Source organism: Papio anubis, chromosome 13, assembly GCF_008728515.1.
Source record: "Papio anubis isolate 15944 chromosome 13, Panubis1.0, whole genome shotgun sequence".
NCBI lineage: Eukaryota > Metazoa > Chordata > Mammalia > Primates > Cercopithecidae > Papio > Papio anubis.
This window is the reverse complement of record NC_044988.1, coordinates 54,422,143-54,441,416: the sequence shown is the minus strand read 5'-3', so window position 1 is coordinate 54,441,416 and position 19,274 is coordinate 54,422,143. Positions and strand designations below refer to the sequence as shown.

At 34.1% G+C, this 19,274-nt stretch overlaps 1 long non-coding RNA gene across 1 annotated transcript in view; it reads left to right on the top strand.

Annotated features, from left to right (window-relative positions):
- Window positions 1–19,274, top strand: part of LOC110741404 — a 92,832-nt gene that overhangs the window by 44,689 nt on the left and 28,869 nt on the right. The gene's annotated exons all lie outside the window — the stretch shown is intronic.

Below are 19,274 nucleotides of genomic sequence, written 5' to 3'. Positions count from 1 at the left end.
TGAAAGAGTTTATGTAAGATTGACATTATTTCTTCTTTAAATGTTTGATATAAATAACCAACGAAGACATATGTGTCTGCAATTATTTTCATGAAAGGTTTTTTACTATCAGTTGAATGTCTTTCAATGAATATTCAATGAATGTGAATACAAAATATTAGGATATTCAGATTTTCTATTTCACATGTGTCTGGTGTTTTGTAAATTATTTTTTGTCTAGTATTAATATAGGTACTTTAGCTTTCTCATACTTATTGTTTTCATGGTGTGTCATTTTCAGTCTTTTTACCTTTACCTTACTTGTGTCTTTATGTTTAGATTGTTGTAGACATAATACAGCGGAATCTTGCTTTTTATCCAGTCTGCCTTTTAATTATAGTGTTTAATCCATTTACTTTCAATGTAATAATTGATATGGTTATTACTGGCTCTATCATTTTACTGTGTTTTCTCTTTAAAATATCTCTTCTTTGTCCTCTTTCCCTTGATTTTTTTATTAAGGATTTTTGTTCAATTCTATCTCTTCTTCTTCTTTGCCTTTTTAGGAAGCAAAATAAAAGCAATGAATAATTGTCTTAGGGGATTATAACATGCTTCAAAAGCTGACTCTAGTCTACTTTAAATTAGTATGATTCTATTTCAAGTATCGTGGAAAAGCCATATAATAATATACTTACTTTTACTCCCTCCCATCATTTGTGTTATTGCTGTCATATTTTTTACATTCACATATGTATTAAGCCCTGTAATACGTATTATTATTTTCTCTTTAAATATTCAAATTTTGTCACTTAGAATTTTTATTTTATATTTACTAAAATAGTTCTTCAAACGTTTTTGACACATTTCATTCTTGTAAAAACATGAGAAGAAAATGTAAGTAAAATAAATTGGTTGAGGAATCCAATGTAATAACTACATCCCAGCTGCCACCTGGTTGACAGCGATATTAAAGACCATTCTGATTTCAAAGATGTTAAAACGTGATATAACTGGGTGTGGTGCCTTGTACCTGTAATCTCAGCTACTTGGGAGGATGGCTGAAGCTCAGTAGTTTAAGACCACCCTAGGCAACATAACAAGACATTGTTTCAAAAAGGAAGTAAAATAATATAAACTCCTGTGTACCCATCATCTTGCTTAAAAAAATAGAACAATTCTCAACACTATCGAAGTTCTTGTGTATTCCTCCCTGATCGCATCTCTTTCCTTTCACTCAAGAGAAAACCACTAGCTAGATTTTGTATTTATCATTCTCTTGCATTTTTCTATAGTTTTAATAAATAGGTACTAAAAAATATAATAGGTGTTGTTCTTGAACTATTTTACGATATGACTATAACATGTATTCGGTGATTTGCTTTTTGTAAATTCAATATTATGCGAGAATCATCTATACTAATATCCATTTTTATTATTTGTTTTCACATCTGTATACTATTTTACCATATGCATATGTCCAAATTCATCTATGCTTCTTTTGATGGACCTTAAGGAATGTTTGTAGTATTTTGTTATTACAGATTATTTTGCTGTAAATATTCTTATCTCCTAGAACATATTTGAGAGTTTCTCTGGATTATAACCAATGGGTGGGACTGCTAGGCCTAGATGATAAGAGTTGTCAACTCTGATTGCCATCAAAATCTGCTGCATCCTTTTCTCTCCCCTGAATATTTTTGCTTGGTTTATAGCCTTGGCTAAATATCTATGTTCAGGAACCTTTAATTAAAAAAAAGAAAAGAAGAGGAAAATGAAAAGATAGAGGTAATGGTTCTTTCTAGCCTGAAGTCTGGATTTTTTTCAGACATAGTTTTGGGAAAAACTTGGGGAACCAAAGCCAGAAAGAGAGTAAGATAAAGAAAGTCATTGATATTGTGTCTGTTGGGTATAGGTGTGAGGTGGGGCTGCACTTGGAGAGTAGAGACTCAGGCTACAGCATAGTTGAAATCACAGAAGCTACTGAGAAGTCACTACTAGATTTGGGGACATAAAAATTCAAACAGAAGAGAGCATTTCATTTTTATGAAATTTAAACTGTGTCGAGAAAGCTGAAATCGGCTGTCTTAAGATGCTTTCCTGAACCCTAGTCACTATTAAAACTTCCTGCTCGGTGTCCTATTTAACAGGCTTCAAAGGTAACTATCTTCTTGGTCTAAGTTATCATAGCACCAGGGACTTCAGCCTTTCGCTCTTTTTCCTTCATGATGACTTCCATATTGTTCCTTTAATAATCTTAGACATGTCCATCTCTCCACTGTGTGTTGCAATTACTGATTTTATAGTACGATTGGCTTTAAATTTTCTCAAGAAAGATTTTTTCATACTAGAGCTCTTAAAGAATCTGAACTAGTCGTAGATTGGCTCTTCTTCAATACCTCAGATGTGCTATACTGCTTTGCAGTGGATCTTTGCAATGGGTGCTTCTATAGGGAAAGGAGCAGTGCCTGCCGGCCCTGTACTGCACTACCTTTTTCCTTTTTGTTTTCTCTAGTAGTTCCATGATATATTAGTCATGGTTCTCTATAGAGGGACAGAACTAATAGTGTGTGTGTGTGTGTGTGTGTGTGTGTGTATGAGTTATATAGGATATATATATATCCTATATATATATATATATGAGTTTAATAAGGAGTGTTAACTCACATGATCACAAGGTCCCACAATACGTTGTCTGCAAGCTGAGGGGCAAGGAAGCTAGTCCAAGTCTCAGAGCTGAAGAATTTGGAATCCCATGTCAGAGAACGATGTAGGCCGGGAGGCTAAGGCAGTCTAGCCTTTTCACATTTTTCTGCCTGCTTTATATTCAGGCTGTGGTGGCAGCTGATTGTATGGTGCCCACACACATTAAGGGTGGGTCTGCCTTTCCCAGCCCAGGACTCAAATGTTGATCTTCTTTGGTAACACCCTCATAGACACACCTAGGATCAATATTTTGCCTCCTTCAATTCAATCAAGTTGACACTCAGTATTAACCACCACACATGGCTAGCTAAGGATGAGTGGGAGAATGATTTTCAAATTGACTTTTTCTCCCCTGTTCTGCAGTGGCTTTAAGCCCTCCTATGGGGAAGAGAATTCCTCTTGCTGGGAATTTTTTATTCTTTCTTTCCTTTATGGACTAAACTGTGACACCTTCCCATTCACATGCCAAAGCCCTGACTTCCACTGTGAATTGAAGGTATTTGGAGACAAGGATCCAGAGGCAAGTAAGGTTATATGAGGTCAAAAAATGGAGTCCAAGTCAGATAAAATTGGTGCACATCCATCAAGTAAAGGCCCTGTTAAGATGTCACCAGAAGGTGGGCTTCTGCAAGCCAGGAAGGGAGCTTGCACCAGAAACTGAATCAGCTGGAAACTTGTTTTTGTACTTCTCAGCATCCAGAACTCTGAGAACATAAATTTCTTTTGTTTAAGCAAGTTTGTCTGTGGTATTTTGTCATGTCTGCACAAGCAGACTAATACAACTCATTTCTTCCAGGTTTCACCATTGAGCTGAGATTCTTTCTGGCTCCCACTCATTTAATTATGTAGTCTTTACTACAACTGTTGCAAAGTTGCAACAGTTGATTCTGTTATTTTTTGTTTGTTTGCAATCACAGTTATGCTGTGTGATTAAAGAGACAGCTCCGCCAACGTGCTGAAAGCATCCATTAAGATACGCTTGCAGCACCTTCCATGACCATACGAAGACACACTGGGGACACATTGACAACACATGCAAGGACCATGCTGGGTTGATTTCTTCTGGCATGCTCAGTCACTGGTCCTGCCATGGTTCCGTCTTCTCTCTGTCCTGAGCCTGCTGACTGGGTTGCTGTTTGTAGTACCTGCATTTCCCTGCTGCTACCACCTTCGCTGCTCCTGTTGTTGTACTTCTCTCTTCCTAATGCTGCTGCTGTTGCTCTCCCCTCTTCCCAAGGATGAGAGAATTTAGAGTTTATAATTAGAAGAAACTTTATATGATCAAGTCTAATCAACCATTTGATGCAGAAATCCCTCTAGAGTACTCCTGTCAAACAATAATTTCTGTTTTGCATGAACAGTTTCAGTGCTAGGGAAAGTACTACTATAGTAAGTATACTTGTACTTTTATATTTTGCATACTTGCATGAATATTTTTGTAGAAAAATGTCTAGAAGTAAGACTGGGTTTAAGACATATGCACACTTTACATTTCGATGGCTACTAACAAATTTTACATGTGTATATACCTTGTGTTACTACTGATTTGCTCTCTCAAAGCATCTGACCTCATATTCCCAAGTCAATACTGAAGCTTATTGCTGCTACACACTTGGTCATCTCCTTTGGTGTGCAGCTAGGATGGCTTGAATATATCTCTAACCCTTCACTATGGCCTTAGAAATAAATCATATTTTCCCAAATGGGGCAAATAGTCTTTCCCATGCATATGTAATTCAACACAGCTGCAGGTAAAATGTATGACCAGTGCCAACCTACAGGCATAATTGCTGCTTCTTATGAACATAAACAGAGTTCCTTACAAAATTAAAGCAAAGACGTCTTGCTAGCTTTAAGGTCATTTTAGGCTTGTGAGTTCTTTTTGGTGACCCAGCAATATCCAGCATGATTTTCACAGCCTATAGTTGTTTGGGCCAGCAGCAGGACACTAGATAGTGGAAGGAGAGGCTAGTAAATGCAACATCCACAGTAACCATTTGGACAGGGTTATGTACATCAGTCCCTTTCTCTTTTTGCCCACTTGAATAAAAGTGCTTTCAAATACTTGTGCATTCTTGAATATATTATTTTTCTCCTTGTATAGTTATTACTACAGGTCCACTGTTAAGGTATTGAACAGGTCCACTGAATCATTGTTTTGGGCAATGTAGTTCAGTAACACAGGTTGACCACTCACGGCTATCTTTTATTAAGACAGTTCTACTTCTGCTTTTTGATGCAATAAGCCAGAGAATATAATGGTAGAGAGTGACTTCAAGTGCTTACTTACTGACCTCATGGGTTGGTTTTTGTGTTCTACTGCTCTGTGTTAAGTGCTGCCATGGTATAGTTCACTGTCCTTTCTTCAGCAGACATCCCCTCAGGGTAGGGCCAACATCTGCCCCCACAGGACACAGGTAGCCCCTGCTGGAGATGGGCAGGAATGAGGCATGCATGTCTCTAGTTAGTAGTTTTATAAATAAATTAAGAAATAACAAGTAGAGCACTCTCTAAAATGACTCACATGCTTACTTTTTTGCTATTCTTCATTCTTTTGTGTAGTTTTAAGTTTTATTTGATATCATTTGCCTTCAGACAAACACTATCTTGGGAATTTCTTGTGGTTCAGATGATTTACTGATGATGAATTATCTCAGTTCCTATTTATTTGAAAATGTCTTTATTTTTCCTTTATTCCTGATGAATATTTTTGTAGGATATAGAATTCCAAGTGACTTTTTTTAGTACTTTTCTTTTCTTTTCCTCATCATCTAATTTACATTGTTTCTGATATAAAGTCAGTGATAATATTTGCGTTTGTTACCCTATATGTAAAGTGTCTTTTTATTTGACTAAAGATTTTTTTCTTAGCATTGATTTTCAGCAATTTGACTAGAATAATCTTACATGTGGTTTTATCACTGTTTATTTTGCTTAACATTTGTTGTTTTTCTTGGATCTGAGGGTTGATATGTTTTCATTAAATTTGAAAAATTTTTTAGCAATTATTTCTACATCTGTTTTTCCTGGACTAGTCTTTTTTCTTCACTTCTGGGTTCCACTTACATATACGTTAGGTCAGTGGTCCCCAACCTTTTTGGCCTGTGGTGGAGGGGGAAATGTGGGGGATGGTTACAGGCTGAAACTTCCACTGCAGATCATCAGGCATTAGATTCTCATAAGGGGCATGCAACCTAGATCCCTTGCACATGCAGTACACAATAGAGTTCACACTCCTATGAGCATCTAATGCTGCTGCTTATCTGACAGGAGGCAGAACACAGGCAGTAATGCTTCCTTGCATTAGACTACAGATTATCACAAAGATTACAGAACCTGTGCTATTTTCATTATTGCTTGACCGTTTAATTTTATTTTTTCTCTGTGTGCTTTAGTTTGGTTATTTTCCATACCAGTTCAAGTTCATTGCTTTTCATCAGTCTGCTGTTAAACTCATTCAATAAATATCAGATATTGTATTTTTTATATTTAGAATTCCTTTCAGTTCTCTTTTATAGTTTTTTACCTGTTAAATCCCCCCATCTGCTAACTGATAATATTTGCCAATTCTTTTAGAGTCTTAAATATATTGATACAATTTTTATTGCCATTTTCTCCTAAGTCCCACATCTGTGTCTTTTCTTGATCTGTTTCTAGTTAGTATTTTGTCCTCCTGGTTATGAGTCACATTTTTCTATCTTTTTGCAACATTTTTGAATGTATACTGGACATTATGGATGCTACAAATTCCACATTTTCTTGTTTTCCAGTGAAGGATATTGAATCTTGTTCTGGAGGGCAGTTAATTTTGTTTGTAGGCTTTGTGGCCTTTCTGGGATGTTGACTAAATGCCTGAGATTTTTAACATTTTTGGCCGATTCTAATTCTGATATGTCCTAGCAGTATATACCCTCCAGAATCTTACTTCAGCTCACAGTCTCCATTAGCTGTTTGCTGCTAAGCCTTATGGAGTCTTGTTCTCTACATAATTGTTCTCTACATAATTGTTTAGCATTTTCAGTGAGCTATTTATAATCAATGGGGCAAATTAAAGTAAATGTATTGCAATAGCTGTTGCTATGTTATAACTGTATATCACTTAAAATACACTTATGTTACTTAAAAATACACTTATATCACTTAACTGTATATTACTTAAAAATGTGGCTTAGTATTTGGTCACACACTGAAGGTGATTCCTATACAGATTTCTGTCATTCGTTTACTGTTTAGCTCTTTCCTCTCTAGTACCTTAACTTTCCACGATCTCAGCATCCCCATATTCTGATGTCAGTTTCTTCTTCCTAGTGATAGTCGGCTCTATTTTTTCCCTGCTTCCCTGTGCTGCGGCTTAGAAAGTGCCCCAAAGCCGATGTGAATGTAATGCTCACTGTATGGTTCTTGTCTCTGAAGTATCATAGCCCTGCACTGGTTGTGGTTCAATGCCTGAAGACAGTTATAAATATGTTGTTATAATTATGTCATATTATCAAACCTGATTTTGAATCCATACTACAATTTTTTAGTGTTGTGACTCTGGAGAATCTTCTGAAATTCTTGGTGTCTTGGTTTTCTTATCTCTTAGAAGAAGAAAATAGTTCCCAATTAACTATAATGTATAATGTAACATAGGCCTGCCACTGTAGTTCATTAACAAGTGTTATTTTCATGTCCTCTTTTCCCATCTCTATTTTACTTTCATCTTGGCAGAAGAGCACAGTACTTGCTCCAAATAACTAACCCTTTCAGTTTTCTCTGATTTCTTAGGGACAACGGTATGAACAAAATAATGAGGCTCCTTGGGGAAGAGCACTCTGGAGAATAACTATTTGTTCTGAGTCCTGAAGTACTTGAAATCCTGTGTTTTACATGTCACCATGAACACTAATTCTGAGGCATTCTTACCACTCATAATCTTCCTCGATGTGGATAGAGACTTATTATCCTCCTGTAGCTTTTGGAATAACTAATAGCATGCTCTAGGCTTAAAGGAAGATTTTTGCCTAAATGTGGTTCTATGTGTAAGTCTTTAAAAGAGGTAAAAAAATTGTTCAGTGGAGCAATGCAGGGATGGTTTTAAAACTTTAAAAACTCTTATCCAGACTCCACGAGCCTTGACAATTGTTTTATTTTAAGGTATTTTTAAAATTTTAAGAACTGTTCTAAAGAATGAACATATTTCGAAACACTATATATAGACTACATTAATGCACTGTAGAAATACTTTACAAAGGATTTATGGTATATTTTTAAGTGATATACAGTTATAACATAGCAACAACTATTGCAATACATTTACTTTAATTTGCCCCATTGATTATAAATAGCTCACTGAAAATGCTAAGCAATTATATTGAAATGTGACATCCTTTCTGAACAACAAAAAGAGGATATAGTTCTTGTTTTTGTTAAAATTCTCCTATTCTGTAAATATATTGTTCTTGGTATTCATAAATTGCTACATACTATACCTAGTGAGAAAGCATCAAGGAAAATTATTAACTACTTTTTTAGAATGGTTGCAGGACTTGAGAAAAATAAATCCAAAGTTTAATCTCAATAATATAACAACCAGAGTGTGCTTTTCTGGAAGTTGTAATGATCCCCCCAAATGGTCTGTGTTGTTTATTCATCTAACCACTCTCCCCCTACTTACCTATTCATCCCATTATTAGTATTATTTAAATAAGAAATGTTTATTAGGCTCCATCATCCAAGGAAGAAAAATGCTAAGGGTCCTCCAGTCTGTGGGAATAGCATATGGACAAGCCTGGAGACAGGACAATATGGCCAGATTAAGAAAGACACTTGCAAGGTCGGCAATATAAAATGTCATATAAAAAGTGGTAAATGCTAAGGCTAGAGATACGAATATGGATGAGGCTTGGGAATACTTTTAAGAAGTGTGTACTTAATTCTAAAAGCAATATATGGAGATGCTGAAGTTTTTTAAGTACTAAAGGAATTAATGCCATCTCATTTTTAAGTGGCATTGTCTTATTCTGACATTACGGACACCTTCAATCTCCTATACTGATGCAGAGTTAAATATGGAGATATATCTGCACCCAGTTGCAGTTGAACTTAATAATGTCCGTTCTTACTGGGGGAACAAAACTGTAATCTGTTTTATGATTTTAAGCCTTCTACTAAGTCAGAGCAATGATTAGTTGTTGCCATGTTCTTGCCTTATTGGGCTTCCTGTCAACATGGCAGGGGTTCTTCCTTGATTTCCAGTTACCCTTCTGTTTTCCCTATTCCAAATCAATTTTAACCTCCTTGAAGGGAATTCTTATTGTCTTCTTGTTCCTCATGTTCCTCATGTTTTTCTAGCTCTTTTCCATTGGTATATGGTATGTTTTTCTTTAATCTATATTACTGGCTAGGGCTTTGAGCAAAACTAGATGGTCTCTAAAAAAACTGCAGTGCATACCACACCACTATTCAGATCTGCGTTTCTTATATGTGTCTCATATTTTGGGTTACTCATATTCTGAAGCTACTCAGAATACTTTCTTATTTTCTTCTGTGGATTCATACCAGTCAAAATAATTTCACTAATCTTGATTTTCTGGAGATTTTTTAAAAGTATAGTTATATTGAACATACACTTTTTCAGACTATGGATGGCTCTCTCTCTTCCCACCTTGCTGATTGTGATATTTTCCAAATGAGTGCTTTACTTTTCTTTTCACTTGCATACCCCAGAGACTCATGGCATATGTACCAACAAGAAGTATGATTCTGTTGAATATTTATTTTAGCTAGGTAATGGCCAAATTTGTTACAACTTTTTGAACACTAAAATCTGGACCGCTTCTTAACACACCAAAACTGTAGAAGCCTATAAGTCCTTAGTCTTTACATAATCTAACCCTGTTTTTTTTTTCTTTTGTTGTGGCACATGCTGCTTCAAATTTAAAGTTCACTCAGATATTGAACTGTGAGCTCAGACACAGATTTAAAAAGTTATTTTAGCAGCAGTGATGTGTGACAAAGTCCAAATGGTTTATTTCATGAGGAATTAAAAACATCTTAAAGCACTCATCAGGTTCTCACAATTTTGTGTCAAAGTAAAGCAGCAGATTGGAAACAATGGAACATACTAGTAAGAGAGAAAAAGTAACAGTTATCAACAGAGGAAGAAGTCGAATTTACTTAATACAGGCCAGGAAAATATAAAGCACTTAAAAATATATATAAAGCAAAACTCTTATGAAATTTAATAATACATTGGTATGTTTATTGTGGCACTATTCACAATAGCAAAGACTTGGAACCAACCTAAATGTCCATCAATGACAGACTGGATATATACACCAAGGAATACTATGCAGCCATAAAAAAGGATGAGCTGGAAACCATCATTCTCAGCAAACTATCACAAGAATAGAAAACCAAACACCACATGTTCTCACTCATAGGTGGGAATTGAACAATGAGAACACTTGGACACAAGAAAGGGAACATCACACACCGGGTCCTATTGTGGGGAGGGGGTAGGCGGGAGGGATAGCATTAGGAGATACACCTAATGTAAATGATGAGTTAATGGGTGCAGCACACCAACATGGCACATGTATACATATGTAACAAACCTGCACGTTGTGCGCATGTACCCTAATACTTAAAGTATAAAAATAAATAAATAAATAAATAAATAAAACAATCATGAGAAATGGTATATTTTGAATTATATACTCTGTTAAAGAAGTTGTAGGAATATTGGTGCACTTTAAAATGATTTCTATCTTAAGTGGCTAAAATATAAAGATATAATACTTAAAGTATTAGAAATAATTGAATAGAAAATGCATTTCTCTTTAGGACTTAGTGTCTTGAATAGCAGCAATCTGCTGTGCTCTGCTCTGATTCCCATCTTTCAAATGTGGCAAATAAGTCACAGGTTAGTGGGATGATAATAGCCATAGACTTATAGTCAATAGACTTGGGTGTTCTGATTCAGTTCCTTGTCAGTTGAGAGGTTTCTGTCAAGATATTTATCCAGATCCTCAATTACCTCATTGGTAAAATGAGAGTAATAAAAATCCCTTTGCAGTAATGTTCTGATGATTAAACATTTTAGATTATCTGGCCCATTATGCATTCATTTATCTATTTGTCTGATTTCTTTTGATCTTTTGTTTATTATTTTCTAATATCTTAAGGCAAAGACCAAGTTCCCTCGGTTTTTTACACAAATAAAAGATGTTTCTAAGAGTGCCTGTTGTGCTTGTGAATAAGAACATTGTTATTTCAGTGAGAGAATATTTTCACCACACTGTGGTTATACAAAATGCTATGTGAAGATATATGTATAAAACATGATTCTAAGATTGCCAGTTTTTCATCGCTTCAGGGTAGAATTATCTTTTTATTATTGTGGTAAAAAAAAATCCTCTAATACGAGATTTACAGTTTTAACAAATTTTAAGTGCACAGTACAGAATTTTAACTATAAACACAATGTTGCATAGAAGATCTATACAACTTTGCATCTTGCATGACTGATACTTTATGTCCACTGAACAGCAACTCCCCATTTCCTGCTTCCCTAAGGCCCACCATTCTACTTTTTCTTTCTATGGGTTTGAGTACTTTAGATGTCTCAGATAAGTGGAATCATGCCGTATTTGTCCTTCAGTGACTGGGGTACTTCACTTAACATGTTTTCAAGATTCATCCATGTTGTAGAATATGAAAATGCTTCCTTCATTTTTTTTCTGAATAATATCCCATTGTATGTTTTGTAGTTTTCTAATCCATTCATTGATAGATAGATAATGTAGGTATTTTAAAATCTCTTGGCTTTGTGAATAATGTTTCAAAGAACACAGGAGTGAAAACATCTCAATATTCTGATTTCAGTTCTTTTGAGTAAATACCTAAAAGCGAGATTACTGCATCATACGGCAGTTCTTTCTTAAATTTTTTGAGGGACCTCCATACCATTTTCCACAGCAATTATAGCATTTTACAATCCCACTAACAGTGCATGAAGGTTTCAGTTTCTCACAGTCTTACCAACACTTGATCTTTTCAGTTTTTTTTCAAATTAAATTTTTAATTTTGGGGGTAATGAACATCCTAACAGGTGTGAGTTGTTCCCTCATTGTGATATTGATTTGCAATTTAGTAATGATTAGTGATGTTGAGCGTCTTTTCATACACCTGCTGTTATTTGTATGTCTTCTTTGGAAAAATGTCTACTCAGATCTTTTACCAACCTTTTTTTTTTTTTTTTTTGAAACAGAGTCTTACTCCATCACCAAGGCTGGATCACAGTGGCATGATGTTCAAGTGACTCTGCTGTCTCAGCCTCATGAGTAGCTGGGATTACAGGCACCTGCCACCACACCCAGCTAATTTTTGTATTTTTAGTAGAGATAGGGTTTTGCCATGTTGACCATGTTGGTCTCAAACTCCTGACCTCAAATGATTTGCCTGACTCAGCCTCCCAAAATGCTGGGATTACAGGCATGAGCCACTGCATCCGGCCTACTCAGATCTTTTTCCACCTTTTTAATTGGGTTATTGGTTTATTTATTTATTTATTATTTTGATTTGTAGGAGTTTCTTAGACATTTTGGATACTAACTTCTTATCAGATATATGAGTAGTAAATGTTTTCTCCAATTTGTAGGTTGCATTTTCACTCTGTTAATTATTTCCTGTGCCATGCATAGGCTATTTAGTTTGGTGTAATCTCACTTCACTTTGCTTTTGTTGCATCGTGTTTTTCATGTCATAGCGAAAAAAATCATTACCAAGACCAATGTTACAAAGCTTTCCTTCTAAGTTTCCCTTCATGAGATTTATAACTTTAGGTCTTACATTTAAGTTTTTAATCCATTTTGAGTTAATTTGTGGGTAAGGTATAATAAAAGGTTCTAATTTTATTCTTTTTTTTTTTTTTTTTTTTTCTTGAGAGGTAGTCTCGCTCTGTCGCCCGGGCTGGAGTGCAGTGCCCGGATCTCAGCTCACTGCAAGCTCTGCCTCCCGAGTTCACACCATTCTCCTGCTTCAGCCTCCCGAGTAGCTGGGACTACAGACGCCCGCCACCTCGCCCGGCTAGTTTTTTGTATTTTTCAGTAGAGACGGGTTTCACCGTCTTAGACAGGATGGTCTCGGTCTCCTGACCTCGTGATCTGCCCGTCTCAGCCTCCCAAAGTGTTGGGATTACAGGCTTGAGCCGCCGCGTCCGGCCCTAATTTTATTCTTTATCGTATGGATATCCAGTTGTCCAAACACCATTTGCTGAACAGGTTTACCTTTCCCCATTTGTGATCTTGGCACTCTTGTTGAAGATTACTTGACTGTATCTGCATGGGTTTACTTCTGAACTCTCTATTCTGTTCCTTGGTCCGTGTACCTGTCTTTATGCCAGTACCATACTGTTTTGATTGATGTGGATTTGTAAGATGTTTTGAAATCAGAAATTGTGAGGACTCCAGGTTTGTTCTTCTTTCTTGAGATTGTTTTTGTTATTTGGGATCCTTTGTAGTTCTATATGAATTTTAAGAGTTTTTTCTTTCTTCAAAAAACTACCATTGAGATTATGATAGAAGTTCTGTTTTAATCTGTAGAACACCTTGGATAGTATGAACAGTTCAACAGTAAGTCTTCCAATTCATGAAAATGGGATGTCTTCCCATTTACTTGTGTCTTCTTTAGATTTTTTTTTTTTCTTTTGCAATATTTTATGGTTTTCTTATGTACAAATTATTTGCCTCCTTGGTTAGGTTTATTTCAAAGCATTTTGTTATTTTTATGCTGTTATAAATAAGATTATTTTGTTAATGTACTTTTTAGTTTTTTTTGTTGTTGTTGTTAGTGTATGGGAAAACAACTTATTTTTGGATACTGATGCTATATCTTGCAACTTTGCTAAATTTGTTTATAATTTGTAACAGTTTTGTGGAATCTTTATGGTCTTCTACATATAAGATCATTTCATCTGTGAATAGTAATAATAGTAATAATTATACATCTTCTTTTTCTATTTGCGTATTTTATTTCTTTTTCTTGTCTGATTTCTCTGGCTAATACTTACTGTACTATGTTAAATAAGGTGATGAGATTGGGCATCTTCATCTTGTGCCTGATCTTGGAGGAATATTTTATGATTGAGTAGGAAGTTTGTTGTGAACCTTTATATATTTCCTTTATTATGTTAAGATAATTTCCTTCCATTTCTTGTTCTGTGAGTGTTTTCATCATAAAAGAGTGTTGAATTTTATCAAATGCTTTTCTACTTCTATCAAAATGATAATGTGATTTTTATGCTTTCATTTGTTAATATAGTATATCACATTGATTGGTTTTTATATCTTAAACCATTCTGGCATATCAGGAATAAATTCCACTTTGTCATAATGTATAATCCCTTTAATGTGGTGTTAAAATTTGATTTGCTGGTATTTTGCTGAGTGTTTCTACATTTATATTAGGAATATTGGTGTTCATTTTTTTCTAGTGTCTTGTTTTCTGGCCTGGGTATCAATGTAATGTTGACCTCATAATATTAGTTAGAAAGTGTTCTTCATTCTTAATTTCTTTGGGAGAATTTGAGGAGGATTAGTGTTAATTCTTTAAATGTTTGGTAGAATTTACCAGTGAAGCCATCTGGTCCAGGGGTTTTCTCTATTGCAAGGTTTTTGATTACTGATTTGGCCTTCTTAGTAGATATAGGACTGCTCAGATTTTCTATTTCTTCATGACTCTGTCTTGGTAAGTTGTATGTTCCTAGGAATTTATTCATTTCTTCTAGGTTATTCAATCTGTTGGCATCTAATTATTTAGACTGTCATCATCCTTTTAATTTCTGTGGCATCAGTTATATCTCTTCTTTCGTTTTGAATTTCATTATTTGAGACTTCTCTCTTCTTAGCTGACTAGTCTAAAGGTTTGTCAATTTTGTTGATCTCTTCGAAATACCAACTCTTAGTTTTATTGGTTTTTCTGTTTTTTCTATTCTGTATTTTATTTATTCTGCTTTATTCTTTTTTTCTTCTTTATGCTAAATGTGAACTAATTTATTATTTTTTCTAGTTTCATGAGGTACTAGGTTATATTTTCATATGAAATCTTTCTTCTTTCTTATGTATAAGGGATTTATCTCTATGAACTTTCCTCTTACTACTACTTTTGCTGTATCCCCTAAATTTTGGTATGTTGTGTTTTCATTTCCATTTGTTTTAAGGTATTTTCCAATATCCCTTTTAATTTCTTCTTTGACGACTTGGTTAAGAATGTGTTGTTTGCTTTATTTATAATTATAAATTTTCCAGTTTTCCCCCTGCCATTAATTTTAAGTTTCATTCTACTATGGTTGGAAAATGTACTCAGTATGACTTCAATCTTATTAAATCTTTTGACTTATTTTGTGACCTAACATGTGATCTATCTTAGAGGATGTTTTGTGTTCTTAAGATGAGTGTGTATTAATTATGCTGCTCTTGGATGAAATGTTCTGTGTATATTTGTTAGGTCCATTTGGTCTATAGCAGGGGTGTTCAATATTTTGGCTTGAAGAACCAAAACTGGAAGAAGAATTTTCTTGGGCCACACATAAAATATGCTAACACTAATGATAGCTGATGAGTTTAAAAAAAAACAAAAAACAAAAAACAAAAAAAGTGCTCATAATACTTAAGAACGTTTATGAATTTGTGTTGGGCCACATTCAAAGCCGTCCTGAGTTGCATGCAGCCCACTGGTCATAGTTGAATGGGCTTGGTCTATAGTGTTATTGAGGTACTGTATTTTATTAGTGATTTCCTGTCTGGATGTTTTATTATTCAAAGTATTGGAATTCTCTGCTATTATTGTGTTGCATTTCTCCCTTCAGTTCTCTTAATATTTGCTTTATATATTTGGATGCTCTGCTTTTGGGTGTGTATCCATTTATAATTATATGTATTTCTGGTGAACTGACCCTTTTCAAATTATATTTCGTTTTTAAATTTCTTGAGTTTTTGACTTAAAGTCTATATTATCTGATATATTCATGGCCACCACTAATCTCTTTTTGGTTATCATCTGCATAGAATATATTTTTCCATTCTTTTATGTTTAGTCTATTGTACCATTAGAGCCAAATTGACTTTCTGTAGATTGAATCATTTTCTTAATACATCTACCAATTGCTGATTTTTGAATGGGAAGTTTAATTTATTTAAATTTAAAGTAATTACTGATAAGGAGAGACTTCTGTCGTTTTATCATTTATTTTGTATAAGCATTAAACTTTTTTTGTTTCTATTTTTCTCTTGTGCTATTTTTCTTTGTGTTCTGCTTTTTTTTTTTTTTTTTTGCAATCAGAAGACTTGATTTCTTTCTCATCTTCTTGATGTATATCTTCTATAAAAATTTTCTTCATAGTTATGGGGCTTACATAAAATGTCTTATAGTTACAACAGTTTATTTTAAATTAATAAAAAATTAAGCTTAATTGCATATACAAGTAACTGAGACTTTTACTTTTCTCTCACACATACTTTATGTTATTGATATCACAATTTTTCAAAAATTTTTGTATTCATAATATATTTTATAGTTACAGTTATTTTTATACTTTTATCCTTTAACTTCCATGTCTGAATTAAAAGTAATTTATGCTGTTACAGTTTTTTGTATTTGTCTTTATAGTTACATGTACCAGTGAGTTTTATATATTCATATACTTTTTGTTGCTATTTAACATCCTTTCTTTTCAACTTAAAGGACACCCTTTAACATTTCTAAGGGAAAGGTTGTGGTGATGAACCCCCAGCTTTTTTTTTTTGTTTGAGAAAGTTCATATTTATATTTCATTTTTGAATGATAGGTTAGTCAAATACAGTAATTTTGTTGTCAAGTTTTTTTTTCCCCCCAACACTTTAAATATTTTGTCCCATCCCCTTTGGCTTGCAAAAATTCTGTTGAGAAATCTATTAATAGTCTTATAGTCATTCCCTTATATTTGGTATACCACTTTTCTTGCTGATTTCAAAATTCTCTCCTTTGACTTCTAATAATTTGATTGTAATATGACTTTTGACAATTATGATGTGTCAATGTGGATTTTGTTGTTTTCCTGATAGGTGGAGTCCATTGGACTTCTTGTATCTGAATGTACATTTTTCTTTCCTAGATTTGGGACATTTTTAGCCATTACTTTTTAAACAAGCTTTTTACCCCTTTCTCTCTCTTCTTCTTTTTTTGAAACTCTCATATGCATACATTTGTCGGCCCGATGGAATCTCATACAGTCTTTAGGTTTCCTTCACTCATTTTCATTATTTTCTTCTTTACCCTGAATGTAAACTTACATTTACCCTGAATGTAAATTTCCATTGATCTATCTTTGAGTTCACTGATTCTTTCATCTTCTTGATTAAATGTGCTATAGAAGCCCACTAATACATTTTTTAAGTTTAGTTATTGTGTATTTATCTCCAGAACTTCTGTTTGGTTCTTTTTAACAATTGTCTATTTTTTGTTGAAATTCTCATTTTGTTCACACAAAATTTTCTTCAGTTTATAGAGCAATTTTTTTTACCACGATTATTTTTAATTATTTGTGAATTTGTTTCGATACCTTCATTTCTTTAGGGCCAGTTACTGGATGTTTACTTTGTTCCTTGATCCTTGTATTGGGCCTTATTTCCCAGTTTTATTTATGTCTCATAACTTTTTGTTCATGCATTTAGAAAAAACCCACCTCTTATAGTTTTTATGAACTGAGTTTGTAAAGAAGACGACACTCAGCCTTATGAGAGATTCTGAAAGCCTCTATAGTCCTTTTTTAAGGGGGAATGCAACAACTCTGGGCCTCTGCATTCAGTTTCTCAATTTAAGAGTCTTGCTGCTTTCTTTTTCAGGAGCTCATAAACTCTCTCTCCGGTGTCTGCTTGCAGCACTGAAAGTTCTCTAGTTCTATAGCAGAAAATTGCCTTGATCTTCCTTGTTCTTAGCTGCCACCAAGTATCTAGACTTTGCCAGCCTTCTGTCAGCTTCCAATTTAGGCAAGATTTATACCAATCCTTTGATCAGTCTTCTGAAAATTCAAATGTCAGATGCATACTCCTCAGCTCTCGCTCCCTCTTGAGGGAGAATCTCAAGTTATGTACTAAACTGTGCCCATCACAGGAAGTTTCCACCAACCCCCATTATTCTTTGTTCTCAGTGGCCCCTAAGCATCCAAACTATGCTGCCTTCATCATTATTCCACTTTTCTTCATTGCTCCACTTTTCTTTCCCACAAAGAAGAAGTCCTAGGTAGGGTTATGTCTCTGGGCACTGAGCTGTGCCAACTAGAGGCAGGGTTGGATGTAGATATATGAAATTGCTCTTTTTACCAATTTCAATGCAACGGTTTCCATCCTTGTGCCTGCCTGGGGAATTATAACTTCTTAACTGAATTCTGGAATTCTCATAAAGGTGTTTTGGCTGAATATTATTAAATCAGTGTTTCCCTGGGGGAACCAGAGCTGGAACTTCCTATTCTGCCATCTTACTGGTGTTGCTCACCTTTAATTTGTAGCTGCCTTCTTTAATGGGTAGGGTGTTTAAGACTTCACATTTTCTTCTTATCAGTGCTTTCACTTTGACCCCTTAGATTTGTGGTAGGTATTCTCAACTTCCTTAATTTCTAAATACTAATTTTACTTAAAATTTTTCTTTTATTAAGATGTATCTAAGATCTATATGATAATTTTTAAGTATTCACCTAAATTTGATCATTAATTACTTTAAATTACTTTTCAATGGAATTAAGATCAGAGAACATAGCCTATAAAATCTCAGCTTTTAAAATGTATGAAGGTTTTTTGTGACCAGATATGTGATTAATTTTTGTAAGCATTTCAAAAATATGAGGAAAATCCATAGTCTCTATCCAAGAAATTTAAAGATATTTCTTTATGTCTATGATACCAAATGTACTGACTATGAATTTCCTTTGTCACTTATTTATTCTAATTTGTCCAATTATTAGAAATATATATTTTAAAAATTGTACTATGATTTAAGTTTTTACCAAATTATCTTTGTATATCTATTAGTTTTTATTTTTGCATTTAGATATTGGTTGGTGCATATGGATTTATAACTTGACATATCTTCCTCATCACTTGTGCTTTATCTGATTTCTTATACTCCCTTTATATTTTACTTAGTATTTTAACCAAAAATTCTACCGTTTTTGATGAGAACATTGTAATTCTGATTTTTTTCTCTTCCTCCACCCCCTGCTTTTTAAAAGAAATTTTATTTGCCTGTCTCCTTACTTTCAACCTTTCTATTTCACATTTCTGTTACATGTGTATTTGTTAACAAGGTATGGCTGGGGCTTATGTTTTAACTCACCTGTTCACTCGATGGTCTCTTTTATAGGAAAAGTCAGTCCTTTCATATGTATTGTATAGATGGATATAATTTATTTCACTTGTATAATTTAATTATGTCTTTTACTTTTTAGAAGTGTTTTGCATTTTTTTATCCAGTTACTTCCTTTTGCATTTTTTTAAAATCAGGTTACTTCCCAGTTTTCTTTTACAGCTGTCTAGCTATTGGTATTTAAATAAAAAATTGTTAAAATGAATATT